Source organism: Pongo pygmaeus, chromosome 12 (assembly GCF_028885625.2).
Source record: "Pongo pygmaeus isolate AG05252 chromosome 12, NHGRI_mPonPyg2-v2.0_pri, whole genome shotgun sequence".
Taxonomy (NCBI): domain Eukaryota; kingdom Metazoa; phylum Chordata; class Mammalia; order Primates; family Hominidae; genus Pongo; species Pongo pygmaeus.
This window is the reverse complement of record NC_072385.2, coordinates 109,373,943-109,399,504: the sequence shown is the minus strand read 5'-3', so window position 1 is coordinate 109,399,504 and position 25,562 is coordinate 109,373,943. Positions and strand designations below refer to the sequence as shown.

General features: G+C 37.7%; 1 protein-coding gene across 3 annotated transcripts in view; it reads left to right on the top strand.

Moving 5' to 3' along the window:
• Positions 1-25,562, top strand: part of NCOA1 (nuclear receptor coactivator 1) — a 277,415-nt gene that overhangs the window by 60,337 nt on the left and 191,516 nt on the right. Inside the window, exons 1-2 of one of the 3 annotated variants that reach the window (XM_063648895.1) lie at positions 4,193-4,233; positions 12,487-12,622. The exons of 1 other annotated variant lie outside the window; for it this stretch is intronic. The gene's annotated coding sequence lies outside the window, so the exon portion shown is untranslated. Of the gene's footprint in view, positions 1-4,192; positions 4,234-12,486; positions 12,623-25,562 lie in introns of those variants that run through there. One more of the 3 variants, XM_054473265.2, reaches the window with a different exon arrangement.

Here is a 25,562-nt window from a genome sequence, read left to right as displayed (position 1 = left end):
GGTTTTTTTTTTTTGGCATATGGACTGCCAATTGTTCCTGCACCATTTGTTGAAGGACAATTCTCTTTCTATTGAGTTACCCTGGTACTTCTGTTTGAAATCAGTTGACCATAATATGTAGATTTATTTCTGGACTGTCCCTTCTATTCCATTATCTTTATGTTTATCTTTATGGCAGAATCACAATGTCTTAATTGCTGTAGCTTTATAGAAAGTCTTGAAATCAGTGAATCTAAGTCTTCTAACTTTGTTCTTCTTTTTGAAAAGTGTTTTGACTATTCTAGTTTCTTTGCATTTTCATAAAATTTTAGAATCAGCTTGTCAGTTTTTTTAAAAAGCCTGCTGGGATTTTAATTGGATTTACATTAATTTGGGGGAAAATTGACACCTTAACAATATTGATTGACCTGATATTTGAAAATAATGTATCACCAATTATTGAGGTCTTTGATTTCTCACTGTGCTTTATGTATATATTTTATATGTGTATATATATATATATTTATTTATTTATTTATTTATTTTTAATTTATTTTTTTTTTTGAGATGGAGTCTCGCTCTTGTCCAGGCTGGAGTGCAGTGGCACGATCTTGGCTCACTGCAACGTCTGCCTCCTAGGTTCAAGCAATTCTCCTGCCTCAGCTCCCGAGTAGCTGGGATTACAGGCATGTGCCACCACACCCAGCTAATTTTTTCTATTTTTAGTAGAGACGGGGTTTCACTGTGTTAGCCAGGATGGTCTTGATCTCCTGACCTTGTCATCTGCCTGCCTTGGCTTCCCCAAGTGCTGGGATTAAAGGCGTGAGCCACCGCTCCTGGCCTGTGCTTTATATTTTTGAGCACACAAATCTTGCATTTATTTTGTTATATTCTATCTCTTTTTAATGTTTATACAATTGCTACTATTTTGTGAATTTATTTCTAATTATTCATTACTACCACTAGAAGTACAATGTAATTTTGTGTGTTGATCTTGTCTTCTGCAATTTTGCTCAATTCATTTAGTAGTTTTAATAGTAGGAATTTATTAGATAAATTCAGTAGATTAATCCTTTGGGATTTTCTATATAGACAATCTTGTCATTTGTGGAAAAAACCAGTTTTGTTTCCTCTTTTAAAATCCATCTTCTGGCTTTTATTCCTTCTTGCATCACTGTACTGACAGTGTAGTACAATATAGTACATTGTTGAATAGGAGTGGTGAGAGCAGACGTTCATGTCTCGTTCATCATCTTAGGAGACAACGTTTAATCTTTTGTGATTATGTATAATGTTAGCTATAGATTTGTTATAGATACATAGGTTGAGGATGTTCTCTTCTGTTTCTAGTTTTCTGAGAGTTTTGAATCATGAATGATGTGGAAGTTTTTCAAATGCCTTCTTTTTTTTTTTTTTTTTGAGGTGGGGTCTCACTCTGTCACCCACGCTGGAGTGCAGTGGGCGATCTTGGCTTACTGCAGCCTCTGCCTCCCAAGTTCAAGTGATTCCCCTGCCTCAGCCTCCCGAGTAGCTGGGATTACAGGTGTGCGCCACCACACCCAGCTAATTTTTGTATTTTTAGTAGAGACGGGGTTTCACCTTGTTGGCCAGGCTGGTCCCAAACTCCTGACCTCAAGTGATCTGCCCACTCGGCCTCCCAAAGTGCAGGGATTACAGGCGTGAGCCACTGTGCCCAGCCCAAATGCCTTTTTTTTTTTCCCATTAATTAAGATGATCATTTATTTTTCAGTCTGTTGATGTGGTGTATTACATTGATGGATTTTCTTTCATATGTTGAACCAACATTGCATTCTTGGGATAAATGGTATTTGGCTATGATATATATTTCTTTCAGTATATTGGCTAGATTCATTTGGTTAAGATATTTTCCATCTATGTTCATGAAAGTATGCTGGTCTGTAGTTTTCTTGTAGTTTGTTTTGGTCTGATTTTTGTATTAGGGTCAATACTATATTCTCATAAAATGAATTGAGAAATGTTTTCTTCTTGTTTCTGGAAGAGTTTTTGTAATATTGGTATGATTTTTTCATTAAATGTTTAGTAGAATTCACCAAGGGAGCCTTTGTCATGGAACTGTTTTCTTGAGAAGGTTTTAAATTATGAGTTAAGGAATCGGTACATTTTATCTAAGTTGTGGAGTTTATTGCCATAAAATTGTTCAGAATATTCCCTAATTATCCCTTTCATAGCTATAAAATCTCTAGTGATGTCTCCTTTTCATTACCAATGTAGGTAATTTGTGGCTTCTCTCTTTTTTTTGATCACTCTGGTCAGAAATTTATTTAGTTTCATTGAACTTTTCAAAGAATTAGATTTGTGTTTCATAGATAATCTCTATGTTTTGTTTTCAATTTTTTTTCTTCAAATTGCTTTGTATTTAATTTACTCCTCTTCTTTTTCTACCTCCTTAAGGTGGAGGCTTAAATTATTGATTCAAGACCTTACTTGTTTTGTAATGTAAGCATTTCATGCTGTAAGTTTCTAAAAACTACTTTAGTAGTATCCCTGTTTTTTTGTTTGTTTGTTTTTGTTTTTTGTTGTTGTTTTTTGTTTTTTCAGGAGCAGAGGTTTAATAGGCAAGAGAAAGAGAAAGGAAAACAGCTCTCTTTCTAATGAGAGAGAGGGGACTTCGGAGAGGAAAAGAGGACAGGAGATACAGCAGTCATGGATAGGAAAGGAGGAAATTACGATAGAAAAGTTGGAGATCCTTTTGCTAACACCCCTTTGGGCAGTTGGACGCTGAGGTCAGTCCAGAAACCTTTGAATAATACCAGGGGGTAGCCCCAGCCAGAAATCCTCAGTTGCTCCAGAACCTCTTCCAGCCTCACACGACTGCTAAATCCTCTGTGAAAGGAAGCTGGTTCAAACATGGCCAACATGGCCAGCTACATGTTGGTGCTGGGGGATTCTCGATGTTCTCCCTAGTAAGTCACACATCCAAGTCTTTAAGAATGGCTACCATGCTGTGTTTTTAATTGGCTGACGGATGCCTGTTACTGATTTGATTTGGCTCTAAAATGGAGGCTGAGAACCCCAAAATGAAAGGACAGGGTTGGAGTCCGCTTCTCTACTTACCGTTTTGATGAATGTTGTACCTTGGTATCCCAGACGAGGTTCCCAATATGAAGTGGCTACGTTGTCTGGGGTAAATACCCGGAGTTCATCATCTCACACCAGGAAAATTTAGGGCACAGACATACATGAGGAGTTTAGGAGCGGAGGTTTAATAGGCAAGAGAAAGAGAAAGAAAAAGAAAGGAAAACAGCTCTCTCTCTAGTGAGAGAGAGGGGACTTACGAGAGGAAAAGGCCCTCCCCACAAACGTTGATATTTTCTCTTTTAATTTTCACTCAATTAAAAGTATTTTCTAATTTTCCTTACTTTTTCGTTTAACCCATGGAGTATTTTAGAAACATGTTGTTTAATTTCCAAGTCTTTGGTATTCTTAATCTATCTTTGAGTTATTAATTTTAATTTAATTCCATTTTGGCCAGAAAAAATACATTATTTGATTTTAAGTATTTTAAATATCTTAAAGTTTGTTTTACGGGCCAGAATACGGTCCATGCTGGTGAATATTCCATGTGCTCCTGAAAAGAACATAGTTTTTGCTCTTGTGTAGAGTGTTCTGTAAATGTCCAATTTGATCAAGTTAGTTGGTAATGTTTTCAGGTCTTCTGTATCTTAGTTATTTTCTGTCTTCTTGTTCTATTGATTAGTAACAGGAGTATTCATATCGATAACTGTAATTGTGGATTTGCCTATTTCTCCTACAGTCCTATCAGTTTTTGTTTCATTTAATTTGAAGTTGTATTGTTAGATAGTAACACATTTAGGATTGCTATGTCTTCTTAATGAATTGATTCTTTGTAATTATATAGTGCTCCACTTTATTACTGGAAATATTTCTTGTTCTGAGGTTTGTTTTGTCAGATATTGTATCAGTTCTGTCTTTTCTTTCTATTCTATCCTTTTTACTTAACTTTTCTCTTCGTATTTAAAGTGGGTATCTTGTAGATAGGATGTAGTTGGATCTTGTTTTAAACATTTGATCTCATAATTTATTCTTTTAATTAGGATGCTTAGATTATTTCTACTTAATTATTGATGTTTGGATTTAAACATACCATCTTGCTAGTTTTCTGTATTTTGGGCCTTTTTTGTTTATTTTTTCCTCTTTTCTTTATTTTCAGTTCCAGGATACATGTGCCAGATCTGCAGGTTTGTTACACAGGTAAACATGTTCCATGGTGGTTTGCTGCACCTATCAACCCATCACCTAGGTGTTAAGCCCAACATGCATTAGCTATTTATTCTGATACTCTCCCTTCCCCTGCCCCCCTGACAGGCTCCAGTGTGTATTCCCCTCCCTATGTCCATGTGTTCTCATATGTTCAGATCCCAATTACAAGTGAGAACATGCAGTGTTTGGTTTTCTGTTCTTGCGTTAGTTGCTGAGGATAATGGCTTCCAGCTCCATCCATGTACCTGCAAAAGACATGATCTCATTCCGTTTCATGGCTGCATAGTATTCCATGGTGTATATATGTACTACATTTTCTTTAGTCTATCATTGATGGGCATTTGGGATGATTCCACGTTTTTGCTATTGTGAATAGTGCTACAGTGAACATATGCTTGCATGTTTATGGTAGAATGATTTATATTCCTTTGGGTGTATCCCCAGTAATGGCATTGCTGGGTCAAATTTACAAGAAAAAGGCAACCCCATTAAAAAATGGGCAAAGGACATGAACAGACACTTCTCAAAAGAAGACATTTATGTGGCCAACAAACATATGGAAAAAAGCTCAACATCACTGGTCATTAGAAAAATGCAAATCAAAATCACAATGAGATACCATCTCATGCCAGTCAGGATGGCTATTATTAAAAAGTCAAGAAACAACAGATGGTGGTGAGACTGTGGATTAATAGGAACACTTTTATGCTGTTGGTCGGAATGTGCATTAGCTCAACCATTGTGGAAGACAGTGTGGTGATTCCTCAAAGACCTAGAACCAGAAATTTTTTCTTCTTTTCTTGCCTTGTATTGAATTAATCATTTTCCATGATTCCACTTTATATCTACTCTTAGCTACTTATTTACCTAGTGCTTGCTCTAGGTCATGGTTCCTAAACCTTGATACTATTGATATTTTGGGCCAGATAATTCATTGTTGTTGTTGGGTTGGGGGGGTGGCTATCCTGTATGTATTGTAGGATTTTTAGCAGCATCCTTGGTGTCTACCTACTAGATGAGAGTAGCAGCCACTCCCCATTCCCAATTGTGACAACCAAAAATGCCTTCAGACTTTGCTAAATGTTTTCATGGGGGTAGCAATGGCGGGTTGGGGGTGGGAATTGCCCTTGGTTGAGAACTGCTACTCTAGAGTTTAAAAGATATATCTTTAAGTTATCACATTCTTCCTTTAAATAATATTATGCCACTTTATATGTCATATAATAATTTTACAGCACTGTACTTCAATTTTGTATCTCCGCTTTTTATGCCATGTTGTTACACATTTTACTTCTATATGTTACTAACCCTACAATACAGTCTTATTAATTTTTGCTTTAGTTGGTGAATAACCTACGGTGAACAAAGTAAGAAAAAGTAGTCTTTTATATTTATCTTCCAATGCTGTTCGTCTTTGCCACCCCCCTCCCCCTCCTCCTCCTGCTCCTCCTCCTCTTCTTCCTCTTCTTCTTCCTCCTTCTCCCTCCCTTCCCCCTTTTTTGGTAGATCCAAATTTTTACCTGGTACTATACTTCTGCCTGAAGAACTGCTTTTAATATATTTTGTGTCTGCAGGGAGTGAATTATCTCAGGTATTATTAGTTCAAAAAAAGCCCTTTATTTTCGAAAAGTATTTTTGCTGGTTATTGAATTCTATACATAGAACTGAATTCTATGTTCAGCTTTTTTTTCTTTCAATCCTTGAAAGGTATATACTCCATTCTCTTTTGGCTTGCATACTTTCCTGATAAGAAGTCTTCTGTAATTTTAATCTTTGTTCTTTGTATGTGATATTTTTTTCTCTCTCTACGTTTGCGATTTTTATCTTCATTTTCAGCAGTTTGACTATGATATATCCATGTATGTTTGTTTGGTATGTGTGCTTTTGGTGTTTATTACGAAGGGTTCTTTGGGATTTTTTGGATCTCTGGTTCATTTTCCCAAAATGAACCCTTGGGTTCATTTTGGGAAAATTCTTGACCATGATCTCTTCCCATATTTTTTGTGTCCATTTTTTTTTTTCTTCTCGTGGGAGTAATAGACATTCTGGTATAATTCCACAGCTCTTGAATACTCCAAACTGTGTTTTTTCCCCCACTCTTTTTAACTTTGGTTTCATTCTGGATTATTTTTATTGACCTGTATGCAAGTTCACTTGTTCTTTCTTCATCCCTGTCCAGGCTACTGTTGAGCCAGTCAAAGTACTGTTGAACTTAACTAAGTTTGTTTGCCTGTGTGCAACGGAAAACTGTATTAGTCCATTTTCACGCTGCTGATAAAGACATACCCGAGACTGGGAAGAAAAAGAGGTTTAATTGGACTTACAGTTCCACATGGCTGGGGAGGCCTCAGAATCATGGCAGGAGGTGAAAGGCACTTCTGAAATGGTGGTGGCAAGAGAAAATAAGGAAGAAGCAAAAGTGGAAACCCCTGATAAAACCCATCAGATCTCATGAGACTTATTCACTATCACGAGAATAGCACAGGAAAGACTGGCCCCCATAATTCAATTACTTCTCCCTGGGTCCCTCCCACAACATGGGGGAATTCTGGGAGATACAATTCAAGTTGAGATTTGGGTGGGGACACAGTCAAACAATATCAAAAGCAAAACACCGAAGCACCAGGTTTTTGTAGAGGGAAGAGTTTATTGCAAGGCCACCAAATTAGGAGACAGGAGAGTGGCTCAAATCTGTCTCCTGAGCTGGGGCATGTTTTATAGTCAGAGAGTAATGAAGCATGATCTAATTGGATCTTGCAATGAGGTGATACCTAGAGGTGTGATCTGATTGGATCCTGTCTTGGGTTAATGCCAGGGCTTGATCTCATTGGATCCTGAATCCTGCTGTATGCTGTCTGCTTCTTAATTCAGTCCCTGTTCCTTAGTCTGAGCACTTAGGTTCCACTTGTGGTTGCATGCTTGGTTTATCTGGGCATGCTCAGGTTATGTGACATTCAACCTGGGGATCCATGGCAACTGAAAAACAACTCGCAACTTTGTTACATAAAAGTTGAATCAGACTGGGGTAGTGCAGTTAGAAAAATAATTTTTCACCTCTGATATCTTTTTCTTTTTGTTTTTAGCTTTCATATTTTACTTTTTAAAGTTTCCATCTCTCTGCTAAAAGGACAAAAGAGACTAAGGTGATCCTCTTTTGCTGCTGCCTCTGTCAGGTTGTTTGTGTTGGAGGCTGAATCAGTGTAATCAAGAGTTGAGCTGATTTTGGGTTTTGTCACCGTCATTACCCTCTCAGTGCACCACAAGCTTCATATTTCTCCAGCAGTTGGCTGCTGGTCCCTTGTGTTTAGAGAATGGCATGTTGCTCTACAAGATTTTTCTCTGTGTTCCTGTACCATCCTCATCTTCCAACAGTCTTCGCACATCTGTGCAATAGAAGTATCAATATTTCTCCTTATGTTGTTGCCCCTTTCCCAGTGATAGCCTATTGTTTGTTATTCAGTGCCATGCTTGTGGTGCAGAGCAGGCTTCTCTTTTGTTCTGGTTCAGACTCAATTGTATTCAGGCCATTTGTCCTGGGCATCAATTGGGCTCTCTCAGCCTCAGCATTCCTGCTTTCTCTTTCTTGTGGCCTGCCCTTTCTTCCATGTATTTGTGGTAGGTCATGGACAGGAATATCCTTCTTTTCCCTTAGTGGTGGTAGAAGTTTCTTTGGTATTGGTACAGGATTCGTTGCCTAACTCTTTTTCCTGCTCTGTACTCCACCACCGTGGCAGAGGTTCTTTTGCCTCTTCCCCTCTCCTAGCAACATTATATCTTTCCCTGTCACATAACTGAGAGTGTTTGTCTGTCTGTTCCCTAGAGGCAGAGGCATTTTGCTTCCATTCTGCCCTGAAGCAATGGATTTTTGCCAGGACCTTTGGTTAGAGGATTTTCTGTTCTTCTTCTAGTGGCTTGAGGCTTTTTTTCTGTGTTAGAGAACAGTTGGGGAATCAGGCTTCAGCCTTGTCCTAGACACCTCCTGCACACTTCCCCTGATGATGAGGGCTCTTTCTGGTTTCCTGTCCTACTATTATACTAATCTTTCTTGTGAGCACCTGGTCAAGGCACGTGGAAAATCTTGCAACTGAGAGAACTTTCCTTATGTCTGGGGTCCCCAGCTATTCTAAACTGACATAATAGGTTACACTTGGTCTTTAAGAATTTGTTAAAATTTTAGCTGATTTTTTCTTATACTGTTGTATAGTGGCCACTTCTTTTTCTGCGACCTGCCAAAGGTCAGACAGTTTGTGTGTAGTCTTTCCTTGGTGGAGTTATGCCTCCAAGGAGAGGAATAAAATGTACTTGGAATTTTATTAAATTTACTTGGTTGCCTTGTGACCTCCGCTCTTTGTTAGACCAAGAGAAGTTTTGATTCTATAGATATGATTTTTTTTCTCGTTAGGGTGGAAATGACATTCTTTGGTGGCTTTCTGCATTCTAAGCAGAAATGGAACTACTTAGAGTGCTTGACAATTTAAAAATTCTGTTTATGCTGATTCTCCTTTAATGTTTTCCCTTTTCCCTCATCTGCATCTTGATCACTTCATCTTTTAGGATTGAACCCAGGCTATTTCCTCCATGAAGCCTTTCCTGATTCCAATAAGTAGAATGGAACATTCTTGACTGTGTCTCTTGTAGAACGTGTTTTACTTTTTGCAGGCCCATTGAAACCCTCAGTGAGATTGGGCAGCTTTAAGATTTTGCAAGTTTATGGGCATAATGGTTGTTGAGTTTTTAGATAGGATCATAGAGTAAACTTGAGATAAAAGATAAAATGACGTACAAGGAAGCTCATATTTATTAATAGAATACAAATTTGTGAAATCACCACAGTGGTTTCTGTGCTGTTTGGTTTGTGTAGTTATTGTTGCTTTTGAACTAAATTATTGTCAGAAATAAGACTTAAATGCATAAAATCTAATTTTTGGAAAATAGGGGATTCGTTACACAAACTAGTATATATTTATGCAATGGAATATTGTAGAGCTGTAAAAGCAATAAAGAAACATTTCCTAACTTGGATATCCAGGACATACTGCTGAATAAAAAGTAAGATGCAAAACTGAACATTTTTTGTAAGAAGGCAGGAGGAATAAGACTGTATTTGTAGGTAAATGTCTTTGCGTAAAGCATTGCTGGAAGGATATACAAGCAACTAATAAAAGTGGTAACCTACAGTAAGCAAGGGCAAAATGACCTGCATGTGGATGATGTGGGAATGAGACTTCTTAGATATAGGTTTCCTTTTATATCATTTTGATTTTTAAATCATGAATATAACATGTATTCAAAAAATGAAAACCAATAGACATAACTATGTAGATATTGAAAGATAGGAAGATCTGAAAAATTCTTCAGAGCTGATAAAAAATGTTAGTCTATGAAACAAAAATTGGATGTGAGATGCTTTTATTTTACACAAGCCAGCTTTCACCAATGAGAGAGTGAATACAAAGTTTGGAAAATTGTGAAGGACACGGTTTTATGAATCTGGCTCCAGATAGAGAAATATGTAAAAAGGTAGCTTTCTAGCACAATTAGGAAGGTTTTGGTTTTAGAAGCGATAGTAGTATGGATGTTCACTCAAAGTAGAAAGGAGCACTTTGTGTAGGTAAAAACTATAACAGAAATACACAGTACTTGGAGTGGGCAAGGCAGCCATTTCTTACTCATGAAATCACCAGGAATACCCTTGGAATCTGATAAGATGTGTTTATTGTCAGAAAGAAATAGATGAAAATACCAAGAATATTCTTATCACAGATTAAACCCTACAAAGAAACAATAATTACTTAAATAGATTATAGCTCAGAGACCAACCTTATGGGCAAACAAATGAAGTATAAAAGAAAAAACTTTGTAAACCAAGGGATGATGAGAATACCTTAATGTTGCTAGGAAAAACTGGTTGGTAATTTGAAATGCAGGTCAGTTTAGAGCCAAATCTCACTCTATACATTATATAAAATGGAGTATTGAGAAGATTAGTCCATAGAAAAATGAAAATCAGAGCATTATCTACTATTATTAAAGGGGGAGAAATTTCAAAGCAGAGAAATAATAAAAGATATGAAAAAAGGCAATGATGGGCAAATCTATCCACCTGAAAATAAAAACTTCTGTATTAAAGGCCAGTGATAAGACTGAGAACATGTTAAAAGTAAGCAAGATAAATAGTACAGGTTGAGCAACCCAAATTTGAAAATCTGAAATCTGAAATGCTTCACATTATAAAACTTTTTGAATGCTGACATGAGCTCAAAGGAGCATTTTGAATTTCAGATTTTTGGATTTCAGATTCTCAACTAGTAAGTGTAATGCAAATATCCCCAAATCCAAAAATATCTGCAGTCTGAAACACTTCTGGTCCCAAGCATTTTGGATAAGGGATACTCAACCTGTATTTTCACAATATAAACAATTTACACAAATAGGTAAGGAAAACATGAAGAAAGCTCGATTCCATTCCACCCCAGTAGGGCTGGAAGAGATAGAGTGGCAAAAGTTTGGGAAAAAAGGCAGTGTCAATTATGGGAGAAGGACCTGCTTAATGGTGCATTAAGGGTTGCTGCACAGCATTCGGTGTCTAGCTGAATTTTGAGACCATAATTTTATAGCAGGATCAATTCATATGGTTGTGTGATTTTTCTCTAGCAGGCGATTGGATTAGGAGTTTGAGGGTGGTGAAGCTGAAGCAAAAAATAGCATACTATGTGGATCTATAGTTGGGGAGATAACCAAGATTTTGAAACTGGAGATAACAAGCGACTAGAATGGAGAAAGAGCAGGTAGAGTGCATCCAAGGGAATGAGTCTGGACTCAGGTTAGAAAAAATAGAGTGAGATATTGAATGACAAATTGAAGAAGAGGGTCATACAGCCAGATGGGATATCACAGGGAAGGAAGGAAATTGCTTGTGAGGGTCTGGAAGTGTCACTCTGGAGAATTTTGTCTCTGCTGCCTTATCCTTCGCTCTAGAGCATCATTTTCGAGAGCCAGATTTAGCCCAGTGGTTGAAAGAGTTGGTCAGTGATGGTCAGTGATGAGAGTTGGCCAGTGAGTGGTCAGAGTTGATCATCATTCTCAGTGATGAGAATGTAGAGATGATTTGTTTTACTTACATAAGAGGGATTTCCAGAGGTCCTTATGGAAAAGGTTAGAAGCAAGGGCAACAGTGGGAGACCAAATGGAGTAGATGAGAAAGCATAACTGGGGGCATGTAAATCGGACAGAGGGTAGTTGGCCAGAATGGTTTGTGTTTTGAATAAAGCCCGAGAGTGATAGGCGTAGGAGTCACAGGTAGAAGTAACTAGCCCCACATTTCTGACCTGCGGTATAATGACCGTCTCTGGAGCCTGATCCCCTGCCTGTCTTTGTGATTATAAAGAGAATGTTAGTAAAAAGCTTAACCCTGGGTGGTAAAGCCTAAATTAGTTTGGCCTTAAATAGCAAAAGCCAGTAAATCTCTCTCTCTTTTTTTTTTTTTTGAGACAAGATCTCACTCTTTCGCCCAGGTTGGAGTACAGTGGCATGATCCTGGCTCACTGCAGCCTCAACCTCTTGGGCTCAAGCCATTCTCCTACCTCAGCCTCCTGAGTAGCTGGGACTACAGGTGCATGCCACCAAGCCCAGCTAATTTTTGTATTTTTTGTAGAAACAGAGTTTTGTCATGTTGCCCAGGCTGGTCTTGAACTCCTGAGCTCAAGCAATCTGCCCACCTTGGCCTCCCAAAGTGCTGGGATTACAAGCATGATCTACTCTACCATTAATTTAGTAAGATCTAATTTGTAATATCCCACTTCCAGTGGCCTAGGACGGAATAATAGCCATGATATCAGATGCTTCTTTATTACAGAGCTCTTCTGCTAGGAACCCTGTTTCCTTTTACTGTTCCACTTTACTTGAAACTGGATACTCAGGCTACTGCTGCTGGGGTGACTTCAGCAACTCCTCTGGAATACCAAGGCAAGCCCCAATTGATTTCATGCCTCCTTTGGGGATCTGAGCTTTTAAAAAAGCCAGCAACTACCTTTTGTCAACTTGATGTATTTATCTATTATACCTTTAATCTTTTAATTAATTTTTAATAACTTGTTAGTAGTGACAAGAATGAGAATTGACATTTCTTGAATAACTAAAGCATCTGTGTAAGAATCTTTGTATGCTTACAAACAGTGGCGTGTCACAGTACCTAAAATCTGATGTTTTCAATGGCCCAATTGTGTCTTCTCTCTCCTGCTTTAGATCTATCCATACTAATGGAAATGTAACTGGAACTGACTCTGATGATAAAATCAAGGACCATCAAGCAAGATCATGCAGTAGGCAACTTTGCTTCCAAAAGAAGTTACCAACATTTAGAATTTCTACTTATTCTGAGGTATTTGAGAGACAATTTTACTTTAGTTTTGACTCCTTAGTAGTCATTTTGTAGTGTTGATTTCTAGATATAGGTTTGGTGAGTTTAAAAGTACTTATATGTTAGAATGCTTAGCTCTTAGAGAAGAGTTCACTTCCCTCCTTTCCCACTATACTCCCAAAGAAACCAACTGAGAAAAGATCCAGATTTTTTTTTCAAAAGCCTGCAGTACTCAGTATTCCAATGTGGTTAGTACAACCAAGTACTAACCAGGCCCAACTGTGCTTAGCTTTTGAGATCAGGCGTGTTCAGGGTGGTATGGCTGTAGACAAGATTTTAAAGGGATATATTTATTAAAATTAGGAAAACATGTCAATTATAAGAAATACATTAAGTGTAGATTAAGTCTCAGTAACTATATTAGAAGAACTGGAATAAATAAATGTCAATTTAATAATTATTTTATTTACATTATGACCCCTGAGAAAAGCAACTGAATGCAGCACTCTGAGTCCACCTGCATGATGTCAGAGACCTTACTGATCATCCTTTAGATGGTTTGAAACCTTTCTTGCCTTTCCTCCTAAATTTATTGTTAAGGATTTTCTATTCACCAGTATGTGTCACTGTTACTCCCCATAAACTGTCCCTGTAGGATCTTTGGGATCTAATGAATTAATTGGGCCAGAAAAACCAAGATATTTAACTAAAGAATCAGGTGACACTTCCAAAACATGGGGTGGATCCCCACTTGAAAGACTACATAAGACAAATAAAACAAAAAAGATATATAATGTCAACAGAAAGCAAAAACAAAAATAGTTCTATGTTTTCACATAAATTCCAAACAGGTAGAGTGAGTTAGGTGTTTATTTAAAAACAAAATATTTTTTATTTTAATTATATTTTTCCAAATAGGCAGAAAGTATGGAAAGTATTTTAGGGGACAGGTCAGAGTTTGCTGATTTCTTTGAATATGTTACAGAGTTTTGTAAATTAATATTTTGCTAGAATATAGAGAAAGTAAAACCTGAGAAAAATGTAAATATGTATCACTTATTACTAGGATTCTTAACTTTGTTCTGTTTTAGAAGAAGACTATGTAAAGCATAAATTCCAAAAATAATAAGAATTCATGATATTGGGAATCCTAATGTCATGGGATCCTTGGGGTGTCCTTTCACTAGCCAGAAACCTCTGCGGCTGGTGGCGCCTTTGCCTGAGTTTTGCTTGGGCCCAGTGGGCCCACTCAGCCTGGCAGGCTGTATGCAGCTCACACTACTGGCCTGGATCCCATGCCTGCCAAGGGTGAGCGGAGCAGCGAGGGGTGTGTGAGCAAGCGAGTGTGGGGTCTGGCCACTGTGCACAGCCAGGCACGCTGGCTGTGGCGGGGCAGGCAGCTCCAGGCACCAGCATGGGCACTCACTCCCTGCAAGCTGTGTCTGGACCAGGTGTATCACAAGCAGCTTCCCTGGCTGGCACCAGGGAATGCAGTGGTCCTCAGAAGCTTGGAGATGCCAGGAACTGCAGAGCTCCAAAGAGGGTGTCACCGCCCTGGCTTGAGGAACTCCTAGGTCTGGGCTTCCTGAAGGCCGCAGCTCTTCTCTCCTCTTCTCACCCGCAACGTGGCAAGCAAGGAGCATCTTTCAGTCCTGTTTGTGTTACAACTCTTTCAACCCTGCCATTTGATATGTCCCGAGTTCTTGTCCCACACCCAGGAAGAATAAGGTACACAGATAAATGGAGGGTGAGCGAAGGGAACAGGAGCTTTATTGAGCGATAGAACAGCTCAGAGGAGACTTGCAATGGGTAGCTCCTTTCTGCAGCCAGGGTGTCCCGATGAATGCTCAGCTTTCAGCAGAGAGGAGACCATGGAGTTGGAGTGGGTAGCTCCTCTCCACAGCTGGTCATCCCATCCTCTCCTCAGCTTTCAGCAGAGAGGAGACCCTGGAGTGGGTAGCTCTTCTCCACAACTGGTAGTTCCTTTGTGTGCTCAGCTTTCAGCAGAGAGGAGACCCTGGAGTGGGTAGCTCCTCTCCACAGCTGGTCATCCTATCCTCTCCTCGAATTTGGCTGAATCCGGGGTTTTAATGGGCTTCCCAGGGGTTGAAGTGCATGCTGATTGGTTCATGAGTGGGCCCAGAAAAAGCACTGTAAGTTTCCATTCCAGTCCACAGGACTGGCAGCTTGGCCCCAGGCTTCAACCTTCTCCCGTTTGAAGGTGAGGCTTCACCAGGGACCTGCCCCTTTCTGCCCAGAAGCCTATCTGCCTCCTACCATTGTTCATGGTGCCCAGGCTGTTCCTGCTGAGGGTCACCTGCAGGCCAGCATCGAGCCTCTCCTTGGCCTCTCTCCTGTGCTCGTCGGCACCGACCCAGCTGGGTTGCAACAGTGCCCAGCCTTGGCCTCAACTTTGCTCCGAGATTGGAGCAGGCGCTGGGAGCAGGAAGAGACCAGGCAGTGGGAGTAGGCACTTCTGAGCCTGCAGGGGCAAGGGGGGGCCTTCCTGGGTCCCTAAGAGTGCAGAGAAGTCTGGGTCCACAGTGGTGGCTGGGCAGCTGCAGCTGCACCCAGGAGGGCGGGCCTTCTGCCTGCTCCCAGCCCCTGCTGGCTCAGTGGAGCACACAGCCCTTCCTACACTTACCCCACTGCAGCTGCTCTAGATGGGCCGCTGCTGCCATCACTAAGACTGCGTTAGCTACAATAAACGGATTATCTCCTGGAAGGGGTTAGTGTAATTGAGCAATTTTTGCTAAAGAAAAATTATCTCAAATCAAGTAGCAGATGAAAAAGAGGTTACTTTGATGATAAGTTTTAAAACGTCCCTGGCAATTAGTAGATGTATTGTACTTTTCTTTGTTTTCTTGATGTCGTTTGAACTCAAATAGTAATGATGATTAAATATATAGTTTGTCTTAGTACCAGAGCCATTTTACTTGTTTTTTTAGGTATATCTTTTCTTCTTACTTTCACTTAGGAATATTAGTGGAATGCCCAAGCTTTGTAAAGAATGAGTCTAGATATGGGGAAGAATATAAATTATTCTGTAACTTCATTATAAATGAAATTGAAGATGTCTTTTATTCAGAATGCTTACTCTTGGGCTAGGAAGACTAGATACACCCATCTGAAGCCGTTTATGTGCAGTCATAGAATGTGTACATCAAGTCACAATCTAGAATCCCTTTCTAAGTAATATACTGAAGTTCTATATTCAGACCTTAACAAAAGTAAAGATTAGGGAATAGGAAGTTCTCATCAATTGAATATGCTAATTGGTTGTGTAAAAGTGCTATATAGCCTAAATTAGGTTGCTTAAATTTTTAAATTAGGAATTTCTTGTTTATCAATTTCTTTTTTTAAGACAGTCTCATTTTGTTGCCCAGTCTAGAGTGTGTGGTGGTATGATCTTGGCTCACTGCAACCCCTGCCTCCTGGGTTCAAGCAATTCTCCTCCTCCCCAGTAGCTGGGATTACAGGTGTGCACAACCACACCTGGCTAATTTTTGTATTTTTAGTAGAGACGGAGTTTCACCATATTGGCCAGGCTGGTCTTGAACTCCTGACCTCAAGTGATCTGCCCACCTTGGCCTCCCGAAGTGCTGGGATTACAGGCATGAGCCACTGCACCTGGCCATTTATCAATTTCTTATATCTCCTCACTGTTTTTCAAATGTTCACAGAGTGATATCCCCTATTCATATTTGTCATTTTCCATTTTGAAAATGAAGAAAAGTGAAAAATCTCACAAATTTGTGCTTGGAAGAGTTTTACATTTGAACTTCAGATTTAAAGAATATGGGATTTTGTTGTTTTGGGGGATAAGAGCAAAATCAGTACTTGAGACGGGAAGTTAAGGCCCTAGAACATTTGCAAAGTTATATGTCCTGGATTACAGTTTACATTAAGTTAAAATGGTACCTGTTAAAAATGTTTTGTCTGGACTCAGTAAAATATTTGAAAGCAAATTTTGGCCAGTTATATTAAGGGAATGGATATTCCCCGCTACAGTTTTTTTTCTGTGCCATGATGGAAAGAGCAGAAGCTTTACTTTCATGCTACCTTGGGAGAATTGAATTAATATTTCTTAGTTTCCTTTTCTGTAAGAATTAATTTTTAGAGGTGATGAAGAATGAAATGTGTGTGAAATAATGAAAAATAATGCTTTTTAGTGTGAAATTAATGAATGTTGTTGCTAAGACAGGTCCACATTACTGTATCATGCAGAGGTATCCTTTTCATAGCAAAAAGCAGGTCTACTCACTACTATTGAGAAGCTTGTAAAACCAGTTTCAAAGTTAATAGCAAATATTATGCTTGCAGAGAAAGTAAAATGAACTTTTGGCACAAATCCTGTATCAAAGACATACCATCTGGAAAAGCAATTACTGTCATGTACCCATGCCAGTATTTTGTTTTTCAGCTGGATGAAAGCACTGATGTACAGAGGATATACTAGTGCTTGATACAGGTGTGTTACTGTTTATCACTGAAAAATCACTATAGCAGAAGAGTTTTATGTTTTGTTGTTGGTAGGTTGTTTTTTTAAGCCATTATAGCCTAGAAAAGCTTCTTTGTTTCCTTCTGATCAAAGCACCAACAACTATAGCTTCAGGAAATGGTCTACTTGCTTTTTAAGTAAAAGAAGTTGCAGCAGGATATCAATTCATATCCCACTTTTTTCAGAGAGGAGAATTGGCATTTAGTAATGTGACTTTTTGTCATGATTTAGTGTTGAAGAAAATAGTAAAACTTGTGGATGTAAGCAGTTTTGGCCACTAGAGCCACCTCTTTTCAGGGTTTTATGACAAAATAGCAGCAATAGTATTTTGCTTTTTCACAGTGATATGGTAGCTGTATAGGAGGAAAGGGCTTACATGTTTGTTAATTAGTTTTTTAGTAAAATGAGATAAAGATATACTTGCTATTGATATTGTCATTTCTATGATTTCAAGGGACATAACTTACCTAGTACCTGTGGTATTTCAAATAGTCTGAACTTACAACTTTATATTCATGATATCATGAATTTCAATGTTAAGGATGAAATATGAGGATTTTGTAAAAGTCTGAATTATGGTACAAAATAATTCAACCTCTGAGAGTTTGACCATATCCTCAAACTTGATGGTTTTATTAATTTTTTTTTTTTAACTGAATTTGGGCTAGGTATGGTAGCTTAGGCCTGTAATCCTAGCATTTTGGGAGGCCTAGGTGGGTAGATCACAAGGTCAGGAGTTCAAGACCAACCTGGCCAATATGGGGAAACCACGTCTCTACTAAAAATACAAAAATTAGCCGGGTGCAGTGGCAGGCGCCAGTAATCCCAGCTACTTGGGAGGCTGAGGCAGGAGAATCGCTTGAACCCTGGGGGCGGAGGTTGCAGTGAGCCAAGATTGCGCCACTGCACTCCAGTCTAGGCAACAGAGTGAGACTCCATCTGAAAAAAAGAAAAAGAAAAAAAAAAGAATTTGTATTATACATGTCTAAAAACCACATCCAAATTTTGAAATAGAACATGGAGAAATACTTTCCAGAGTCAAAATGCAAGCAGAAAGTAGATTAGGAATCCTTTTTTCAATTTCTCAAGTTGAAGCACTTAATTTCCAGCTTTAAGTGGTATATACTTTTTTTTTTTTTTAGCGTTCAAAGGAATGCTGAAATTAAAAATCAGTGAGAAGTCTTGCTATATAATTTCTGGGTCCGCGTTCAATCATAATATCCAGGCTGTATAATGCCACTGATTTATGATTTATAATTAGAGATTTTTATTTACTAAAAATAAAGAACAAGAAAGAAACCAGCTGAATATGAAAATTGGTTTATGGTTCAATCTGATTCCAGATGTGGGTGTTTGAACATCTTGCAGTGAAGTTATCAAACACTAATAGGGTTGTAACAACTCAGGTGCTTAATTGAATGGGCTCTGGTTGGCCAAAGAAGATGAGACAATCTGAACATCAGTAAGCATTAACTGCAGTATAATGAATCATATCAAATATATTTAAATCCGTGAGTTCATAATGATACTTCAAAAACTCATTAGTTTTCTTCAGAGTATGCTAAGGAGCCAACTGTGCTTTAGAGCAACCAAATAGTTGCTGAGGGGAAGTTTCTTTTCTCAGAAAGAATAAAACATCACCATTTTCTAATGAATTCCTGGACCTAAGCAAAGATCATGAATGGCTGCTAACTGCACAGGAAGAAACGGACATTAGCTTTCTCTTAATGAAAGCTTTCTCTTAATGAAGTACAGTGCTGCCCATGAAGTATTCTTGCCAAAAAAGTTGAACCCGAATCTGATCAAGTCTCTAGCTCTACCAGTTTACAGGAAACGCAGAAGACAGAGAAACACATTAAGTGATACCATGTGAATGCAGTTAGCAAAATATAGGTTATGGGGAACTGTTAGAGACATATGACTTGTTTTTCAACAAGCAAATTGTAGGGAGAAAAAAGAGAAATAGAGGAGGAAACCGTAGATTAACAGCAGTGCCTGGACTTTATTTGAGTCTAAATTTTAATAAACATTTATGAAATAGGGAAATTTTAACACTGACAAGATATTTGATATTAAAGATTATTGTTAATTTTTAGGTGAGATAATAGTGTGTAGTTATGTATTTTTTAAAAGCCCTTACCTTTTAGCGATACATAATGAAATATTGATGTAACGAAAGATATGCCTGGGCTCCTGCTTCCTTACTATCTCGAGTACAGGGGAGGTTGTGGGTGAGGATTAAGTAAGATTGGCCATTAGTTGATCGTGCAACTAGACACTTGTGATTTGGGGGACAGTGCGTGAAGGGGTGGGAGTAATTCTTGATAATATTCCCTAAACTTTTTTGAAAAATTCCATAGGAAAAAGGTCCAAAAATACAGTTGAATTATGTATATTTAGCAACCTGCTCAGTTATATTTCTAATAATTTCTTGAGTCTGCTGAGTGTACTATATGGAAAATCCTATTGCCTACAAGGGACAGTTTTACTGTATAGTGCTTACTGTTTACCAGGCTCTATTCTCAGCACTTTATACATATTTACCCATTAGATCCTCACAAGAATGCCTATGAAGTAGACATTAACTTGCGAAGGTTACCCAGGTGCTATGTTTTAGAGCTGGGATTTGTATCCAGGCATTCTAGCCCTAGAGTCTATGCATCTCTAGTTTTTGTATCTCTCTTTATAACTTTTTATTTTTAATCCCTCTACTCCAGTCTTCCTTTTGTTTCTCTTAGTGCGCTGGCCAAGGAGTTCAGCTTTTAAAGACCAGTTTTTGTGTATAATTTTGATTTTGGAAGTTGTCTTAATACATAGGGAATCCAGAGTCCAGCTGACTTTGCTCCTTTACAAATATAAGATACTTACTAAGAGGCTAGAATTAGCTTACTGTGTATCCAGAAACCAAAGGATCAAGTGTATTATAGCAGTGTTTAGTATTTTTTATTATATTTCTCTCCTGATCTGTAAGCAGTTCATTCATGGCTCATTTTACTTTTAATTACTTGATTTTATTGGTATTACTTGCTGAATTTCTTTGTGATACTTAGATAAAATTACTCCTTCCTCCCCTTAACTCCTACACATGTTATGTAATTACCCCCTGCTTGACTTTACGTAGATTACATGAGATAAGCAAAGCACTTAGTACACAGTTTAGCACATAATATGTATCTAGTAAATACGCTTTTTGGTTTAAGAGACAGCCACTTCATAATTTTGTTCAAAAATTCTTCTTTATTCTTTAGGTAACTTTTGAAATGGGGAGGGAAGAATATGGCTTAGTCACTTTAAGAAGTCCTAGGCCTGGGACAGGTGGGTAAAACTTGATAATGTGTTAGGGTGGTTTAATGAGTAATCTCTGTGTTCTCTGCAAGGAACTTTTTAATGATAGGCTCTGAGTTTGAGAAAGATTACTGGCTTGAGTTGGTTTCCAAAAGAATACTTGTTTATTGGGGGTGAAGTGGGAACAATTTAGGGAAAACGTGACCTGTCCCAACTTCTTGAGTGTTTTGGTTCCTCTTTAGACAATTGCAAAGGACGTTATGACATAGTAAGATACTACAATTCATGAAAGGAGGCACATAGCCTCTAGTAAGAAAGAAAACTTTTGAATTCATTCATATGAGAGAATGGTCACAATTACAGGTAACTTTTTCGTGAAGATTATGGAAGGTAACTCTGAAGACCTGGGATAGCTAGTTAAAAGTTGTGGTATTTTTCTGTACTCCATCACCTCCCTCTCTCCACCCGAGCTGCACCTGATATTTTATATAGGCGTATACGGAAGCAACCTTTTAACATATCTTTAATTGTATTTTTGAAAATGATGTTAAAGTATTTGGAAACTGAAGACTGTGGCCACACAAAGTATCTTTTATTTTCCAAAGGCCAGTTATTATTATTGAGTGGCATAGCTATTGAAATTGCATCACCAATTACTTGACTGTGTTAAAGAAAGGGATTTGCTTTTGGGGGCCCATAGGTTATTGATAAGAGATAAAACATATTTTTTTGAATAGAAAATGTGTATGACAGGAACCCACTCTCGTATCTAATCATGAAATGAAATGCTTTCCAATGAAATCTGGATGCTCTGGAAGCCAAAAGGTGATATATAAGAGGAAGCATAGTTGAGAGGTACTCAATTTAACTTTTGTTATCAGTTACTTGGTGAAGGTATTGAAATGTTTATTGCTTTGAAGATGATCTTAAATGAGGAGGCATAGTTAATGTGGTCTATATAGAATGTGAGATGAAGTGAATTTAAGGGAAAAGAAAGCAGATATGAGAAAAACAAAAATGTAAGAAAATAGCTAATATTTAATGATTGCTGTGTATCAAGTGCTGTGATAGATACTTTATACATGTTTTCAGATACTGTCCCAATAACCATTTAGGTGTAAGTTACTAAACAGCTATTAAAGTTTTTGAGAATTTTTGACATTTCTTGAAATTAGAAATTCCTTACATTATTAAGAAACACTCTTTGGTTGACCTTTGCAAGCCCAGCAAACCCAGAGTTAGATAAAGGCACGAAATCGAGAATCTCTGTCCTTACTCTTCATATTGTATGGATGCATTTAATGCTAGTAAAAATTGTGAGCCTGAATAAATGTAGTGTAAAACCTGCATTGATGATTTGGGGTTTATTTAGTTATTTATAAAGCTTTTATCTAAATTTGGGATTAAGTTGATTTTTCCAGTTTTCCAGTCAATGCAACATTTTAAAAAATCAATGTTAGATTAAACCACAAAGGAAAATCTCAGTAAATTCCAGAAAAGCTGAAACTACATATGTCCATTCTCTCTGACTGCAACAGAAATTTATAATGTACAACTTTAACCATTTGGACAAATCAAACAAAAAAATTGCTTAAATAAATACCGGGCCAAACAGGAGATCAAATGTACAATAAGTGGTCATTTAGCACCTGAAATGAGATTCAGGCTAAGACTCATACTGTGCTTAGAAGTAGATTAATAGTCTTTGTTAATGAATGAAATAAATGTACTAAGCACTAAACCTTAGAATTTAGTAAAACAAACAGACTCAACAAAATAAATGCCTAGGAGAAAGGGAAGATATTAATAAGATAAAAGCAGAAATAGGTGAATTAAAAAACAGAAACCACAAAAATGAAAAATCTAAAAGCTACTTCTTAGGGTTGAAAAACAAAATAGAAAAATATCTGACAAATCTTACCAAGGAAAAGATGGAAAACCAAAATTAAGTTTATAAAGCAGATATAAGAATTGAAAAGATGTTTAAAAAATAGTAAGTGAATACTATTTATTAACTCTAAGCTGATTTATTTGAAATGAATTATGGAACACCCAAGCTGATTTAAGAAAAGTTGATCTGGAGCTACATCCAGCTAGCTCCAGAACCAATTTTTGCCAGTTAATTCTTTTTAGTTTTCAAGGAACATATAATTCCTATGGTGAGAACTATTTTAGAGATTATAAAAAAGATGGAAATATGCCCAATTAATATTATAAAATCAGTATGACTCTTTTAATGGTTCAGTGGAGTAAAACTCTTTTGGGGGAGGTTACTGCTTTTTTTTCGTTTCTATTGTAAGCACAGATTTTTCTTGAAATTAAAACAATTGAGAAAAGAAAAAACAACCAGAAACTCAAAACTTAAAGATATCGTTTATATTTATTAACGTATTTACCATTGCTGTCATTCTCCTTTGTGTAGATCAAAATTTGGACCTGATAATCTTTTTCTTCTGCCTAAAAATCATTTCTTTAAGTGCATAATCTCCTGCTAATGGATTTTTCTCAGCTGTTGTCTGAAAACATTTCCACCTTCATTTTGAAATATATTTTAATAGGGTATAGAATTTGAGGTTGACAGGTCCCCCCCCCTTCCAGTCTTGCGCCATTGTTTTCTTATTTGTATAATTTCTGATGAGAAGTTTGCTGTCATGCATGCCTTTGTTTTTCTGTGCACAATCTTTTTTCCTCTTCTGGCAGTCTTGAACATTTCTTTCCCCCCAATCACTGGTTTTCCACAATTTGATTATGATCATTGTTGTTGTGGTTTTCTTTGTTTATCCTGCTTGGATTTTGTTGAGCCTCTTATGAATCTGTAAGTTTCTGGTTTTGATAGCATTTGAAAAAATTATGCTCATTATTTCTTCAAATATGTTTTTTATCTTTTTTTCCCTCTGTTTTTTGGACCTCAGTTACATTGATCTTAGCTTGTTTGTATGTTACTGCAAATCAGTGGTATTCACTTTCATTATTTTTGTATTTTTCTCCTTTGTGCTTCATTTTGGAAATCTTCTATTGCTATATCTTTAAGTTAACTAACTGTTAAATCTGCTGTCCTATGCAGTGTATTTTTCATTTCAGATTTTGTATTTTTAATTTCTAGAAGCTCCAGTTGGGCCTAAAAAAAGTCTTGCATTTCTGTGTTCAACACTTCCATATCTTTTTCTGCTTTCTTGAATGTATTGAGAATATGTATAACTCTTTTGGCATCTCTGTTTGCTAAGTTCTCTGTCAGTTCTGGGTCTGTTTTTATTGATATTCTCCTGGTTATAGGTCATATTTACATGTCTGGTAAATTTTGATTGTCAGACATTGTAAATTTCATGTTACTGGATGCTAGGTTTTGTGATAAAGAGGCTTTTTTTTTTTTTTTTTTTTTTGAGACGGAGTCTTGCTCTGTCACCCAGGCTGGCGTGCAGTGGTGCAATCTCGGCTCACTGCAACCTCCACCTCCCGGGTTCACGCCATTCTCCTGCCTCAGCCTCCTGAGTAGCTGGGACTACAGGCCCCCTCCACCATGCCCGGCTAATTTTTTGTATTTTTAGTAGAGACGGGGTTTCACTGTGTTAGCCAGGATGGTCTCGATCTCCTGACCTCATGATCCACCCACCTGGGCCTCCCAAAGTGTTGGGATTACAGGTGTGAGCCACCGCTCCCTGCCGAAGAGGCCATTCTTTTAAGTAATGTTGGTCTAAGTTTTGGCATGCATTTACATTTTTTTTGATGCCCTTTAAGGCTTGTTTTGTTTTAAGGAGGCTTTGTTAGGGTGTCTGGAGCAGTGAGTAGACTTTTCTCCTAGAGCTAATTTAGAAGTTGATACCCTTCTGAGGACTTTACATGATATTTCATGGATTAGGAGGTCTTTTCACTCTACCCTATTGGAATACAAACTATTCATAGCCTTGTATGAGAGTTTCAGAAATTATTTGGCCTTTGTTTTTTTTTGGTTTTTTTTTTGTTTGTTTTTTTTGGTTTGCTAGTCCTTTCTCCAACCTCAGGTGGTTTCCTTCCACACAGGACATATCAGCACTCTCCCAACAGCTTGTGGGAACTCCTTTGCGTGTCTCCAAGGCACTGTCTCTGTATGTAGTTTCTTTCTGTTAGGCTAGTCCACAAATTCTGGCTGCCTTGGCCCCACTAAGTGTCAATCTTTGTGACCTCAACTCTTTGAGACTGTAAGGTTCTGTTTAAGCCCCATCTCCCCTCTTTACACTAAATCCTGTAAATTGCTTCAAGGGTGTGAGGTCAGGCAAATGTAGGACTCACATCATTTTTTCATCTTTTCTCAGGAATCCCACTCCTGCTCTGACTGTTATCTGATATCTAAAAGCCATTGTTTCATCTGTTTTATCCAGTTTTCTGGTAGTATAAACTGGGAGAACAAATCTAATCTCTGTTACTCCATCATGGCTATTTGTGGAAATTCTTGAGTAACTTCTCCTCCTCCTTTTTCTGTGGATTAAGATGTGGGCCTAAGTTAAAGAAGTTAGGAAACAAGTTGGTTTGATCTCAGTGTTTCAGGTGTTTGGCTTGCCAGTAACTGAGGCAGAAGTGTCCCTAGTTGTCGTGGTCCAAACTCTTTGATGATGATAAACAGATGATTTCACTTCATGCATTCTCCTCTCACTTTCAGTGTCGGGAACCTACTGCAGTAGTAGGGTGGTTGATCAAGAATTAATGGTATTCTGAGTCTTGGTCAGTTGCCACATAGTTTAAATAAGTTCTTAGTACTTTTAACTGAATTAAGACCCATACTTATTTGCTTTTTCTCAGCTATTTCTGTTTGCTGGTATTTACTTTTAATTTTATGAGTTTTTTGTTTGTTTCTGTTAGTTGCTAGTTGTCATTTTTCAGCTGGATTATATTTTCTTTATATATTTTGTATTTTTCTGCATCACAGTAATGTTTAGGCTCTTGAAAGTGTTTGACCTTCATGCATTATATCTTTAGTTTTGTTATCTGTTTTTCTAATCTTGCTTTTCTCTACTCAAATGAATGAGTGAATAAATTAGTAATTGAATAAATGTAGACACATATACTCACACGCAAAGTGCATTTTCTCAATTCAAACACTATTGTGACATATGCCACAGATTTAATATATTTTCATGAAAAAAGAAACATTGTTTATTTTTTAAATCCTTAAAGGTTTACTGACAGAAGTATACATTTATC